Source organism: Chelonoidis abingdonii, chromosome 6, assembly GCF_003597395.2.
Source record: "Chelonoidis abingdonii isolate Lonesome George chromosome 6, CheloAbing_2.0, whole genome shotgun sequence".
Lineage (NCBI taxonomy): Eukaryota > Metazoa > Chordata > Testudines > Testudinidae > Chelonoidis > Chelonoidis abingdonii.
This window is the reverse complement of record NC_133774.1, coordinates 89,526,374-89,530,764: the sequence shown is the minus strand read 5'-3', so window position 1 is coordinate 89,530,764 and position 4,391 is coordinate 89,526,374.

Genomic DNA, 4,391 nt, shown 5'->3' with positions numbered 1-4,391 from the left:
AGAGAGGAATAGGAGGTGGGGTCCAGGCTTCTCTAATTAAATTTCCTGAGCCTGGTGGCAGCCCAAATACCCAGTGGTAGTGAGCTGGGGAGTTTCAGGTAAGCCCCCAGATCTGACGCAAAAAGTTCCAGGTTTGTTGACAGACCAGGACTGTGGACGCTAAAGTCCAGGTCTGGGACTGGGGAGGCTAGATTACCACCAAGCTCTCCTTTACATAAATCAGTTACTGCGGACTCCTAGTCTGTCCCCAAAGAAGATGTTGTATCCCCTCTGCAGGCTGGTGTGAGCTCGGGTCAGAGGAATAGGAGGTACCACCCCCCTCCATTGGTTCTGCCCTATGGGAGACCAAGTTCCTCTAAGCCAACCTCCTACAGACCTTGTGCCACGGTAGTGCTCATTGTAAAACGTTTCCTGTGATGGTCGAGAAACGGGACCAGCAGTTCTCAGGGCAGCTGCCCAATTAAATTCCCTCAACACCCAAACACCATGCGGTCCAGAGGAAGGGAGCCAGTTCCTTTACCAAAAGATCTTTCCTTTCATGCTTAACATCAAGTTGCCTCCTCTTTGGGCCTACTGAATCCCTGCCACATTTCACATAGCCGATGCCCCTTCCCCTAAGTACTTGTCATCACTTCAGCTTTGCAGAGGAGCTTTCTCCCAAGTCCCTGCCCACTCGGCACCATCTCCAAAATGGCCCGTCCTGCCTCACTCTGTTCCTGCCACTTTGGGTGACAAATAAGTCATTGTGGGACGACAGCTCCATCTCTCATCGTTTATAGGGTGGGTGGGCCAACTAGGGGAAGAAGCCATGCTCTTGTTGTCCATTGGGGAGAGTTCAAAATCAGTACTTGCCCTTAGGTAAAGGTGTTGCTGCTGCCTCCCAGAAACAAGCCCTATCCAGCAACAAAATGGCCTGCCAAAGCCAGGATTGAACAGGGAAACTGTTAAATGTTTCACTCTAAAACTCTTCCAACTGAGCTGCTTTTAGCAATGTTTGTATATTAGCATTTGTGCCTGACTGTTTCCGCAGAGGTCTTGGTGTGAGATGGTTTTTGAAGCAGCTTGCAGCAACAATAAAGTCTGTTTGTGTAAGTTCCGAGAGACTCAAAGACTGCTGCAATGGCAGAGACTGATCCTGTTGTGCCATGTGCCCATGCGGAGAGTGATAAACCTTTGATATACCGCCGTGGACATGGGGTATGGTAAAGGCTGAGGGAGGCAGTGGCACCAGGAGGAAGTTGAGTGCCTCGTGTTGTTTAAGCAGGTATATGTGTTAATATGTGTATGTTTCGAAGAGACGTGAGATAGCTGTATAAGTAATGTTTTAGCTATAGAAATGAATTTGCATGGGTTGCGGTATCTCATGCTCTCTGTGTGGGCTCTTATGGACTTCGCGGCGCTACGCTACTCAGATGATCTGGGTACGTTAAATCAAATTATCAGGACAGGCAGTGGGCTTACTCGCTGCGGCTCTTCTCACCCGGCCACTTTTCACATCCGCCCCGCTTCGAACAGATTATGTTAATGTATGAAAACAATTTGTGGGTGTTTGTCTGTAGTCTATCTTGAAACCTAAAATATTACAGACGAACTGGTGCTCAATCCTCCCCCTTGATAAGGAATGGCGATAACGATTGCGTCTCTTTGAGCTGTTGTTGTTGATTTTGAAGAGTGATTAAGGATTCAGGCGTGCTCGAGCCTGTATATGTGTATCCCTGTCTCCGAGTGAAGAAATATAATCTTTATGAACCTGTCTTCCGCGTGTAGAGACTCTGGGTAGTGTGGCAACTGTTCTCGACTCAGTGTATCTTGGATCCTCTCGTTTCAAATCCTTTTGACTTGTCAATGTCTCGAGAGACTAGATCCGGTGAGTAGATCTAAGCTCTGAGCTGTCAGTCCGGCTTTCATCATCCGCTTGGCGTGGGATAGAGAAAAGATGGTTTGGTTCCAATGATATGAGCTTCTTGCTCGGTTGGAATTGTTGTTATGTGCCGACTGTGCGAATTTGTTTAAGTGTGGCGCGCATGTCAATTTGTAATTATTTACTCTCTAACACCGATCTTCATGAGCAGTTTCTAGATGCTGGTAGCGGGTCCAGAGAGTGCTACCCTGCGCATTTACTCGGGTATCCTGGAATGTGAGTTGCCTGTAAAAGACGGGAAGGAAGGTGAGTGGGTGAAAAGTTTATTTTTGGTTTCCAGAGGTGCTCGGCGGTGTCGGATAGTGTCTGTAGTAGTTACTGAGTAGAATACGCTTGTGGACGAATACAGGCTCTCCTCAAACTGCTTTGGACCTGTGACTCTGCGTGAAAGCCAAATGATAAAGGTTTCAAGTGTATACGTGCCTGCCTACCCTTTTGTTTATGGAGGACCGGTGCTCACCACTAGGAGTGGGCACATCTCAGGTATGCTAGAAACCTATGCCTGTGTGTCGTGATGAATCTTCCACTGAGATGTTGTTATGAGGTATTGTGACTCAATTCCGAAGAAGTCGGGTGAGGAGTGAGTTCTGTTCCACCGATTGTGTTGATGGGACCGAGGTTAGCAAGAATGGTTTCTGGGGCATGTCACATTGTGAAGTTCGGGTATTTGTTGTTATTTTGGGGTGAGCTTGGGAAGAGAACCCTGGATATGTGAAGGTGTACGGTGAGTCATTCAACTGGCAGGCGCTTCTGCGGACTGTATTGTTGGCTCATATTGGTGGAGGTGCTAGATTGAAAGATGGAGTGATGTCTTGATTCTCTCCAGCTTGACTAGCTGTCAAGCTTGTTGGTTATGTCTCTGCTCTGAGAGTGCTGGCAACTCGTGTAGTGTGTTTTTGTTGGTGTTTGTTTATTAGTTTTTGTTTGGTTTTAGATTGATCCACGCCAGATATCACACTTTTACCCACCACCTATGGCTTTTCTCGCGCGCTCCGTGTGTCTCTCCATCTTTTCACTTTACCTTACTCTCAACGCCTACCTCCCTCTTTACCTCCTTCTTGTTTCTTCCGTATCGCAAAATGCACCTTCTCACCTTCTTGCTCATACTACGCTTTTTATTGTTCTTCTTTCTCTTCTTTCTTCCCTTTTCTCTCTTTCCCTCACATATTTTGTCTCTCTTCCTTGTTCTAACCCCATTTTGTTAATGATTGTAAGTAAAACTCTTTTTTACTAGTTGGTTAACTAGCAGGCTCTCTCTTTTGTGGTTGATTTCTTGACATTGGCTCATTGAACACTTATTTTTTTTCTTGTTATTTTGTATATAGGATCTATGTTTTACCAGAAGGACTATGGACTGATCTTATGTTGTTTGTCATCCTTGGTGTGAATGTGGTACGAGTGCGTCATGGTAGTTAGTCTCCAGTGATCTGTATCGATCTATCCGATCGCGAGACAGTCAGTGTGTATGTTATTGGTGGATTGTTCTCTTATGGTCATTTCTCATCTTACTCTTGTCTATTGGGTTCCTGTCATCCCTATCTATAGAGGTATATTCCGCTGTGGGTTGAGGGATAGAATAGAGAATGAGGCGTTGTTCGCAGTGATTTTAGTTGGTTATTGCCCCAGATGTGAATGCAGAGACTGGGCCTAATACACAGGGACTTAACGATCTGCTGACGGATTCTATAGAATCTGCAAACAAGGGAACCACTATTGGGATTTCAACTTCTAACGACCTTAACCGGACCAGCCATCACAGCTGTAGAGCACAGAAACTTCGCCATTCTCAAGTGCCACATGATGAAACTGAGTAAAGATGAGGTCACATATGCCCAGGCTGATCTACTAGTACTGGACCACTTCTACAGGAGGATTCCCACCCCAAATTCCTGGCTCCGACTAGGCACAGGAGAGGTATTTGGGGTTTGTTTCTCTTTGCTTAACAGGTAAGTGCGAGTCGCACAGAGGAAGCGGCATTTAAAAGTCTCCCCCCACGAGCGAGGAATGGGAAATATTCTCAAAACTTCGACGCACTAGATGCAGTCCAAGGTGTGACCAGACGTACCCTCAATATTTATATAGGACTTGTCGCGATGGTTTGATTGATATATGGTGTCCGCGTCCATCGGCTGATCAGGGAACAACCCTTGCAGATGTGTTTGGTCGGTGGAACGACTGACGCCGACTAATACAATAATTTTGGCCCTTCGCTGCTCCGGCACAGAGGCAGGGTCCCGAAGTGTGGTGGACAGATTGCCACACCCCCCTCAGACTCCGTTCCCTCCTTGACCTTCCCGCATTGGATCGCCTCCCAGGATAATCCTCTAGGCCTCGGTGCCGTGCGCCCATGGCCTCGGTGTGAGCGGCCCAATACGCTCGCTCCTCCCTAGCCCCTACTCTCTATTCTCTACAGTGGCCCCTCTCTGTTTGAGATCCCTCCCCAATATCCTCGCTCCTGTTGCCCACGCCT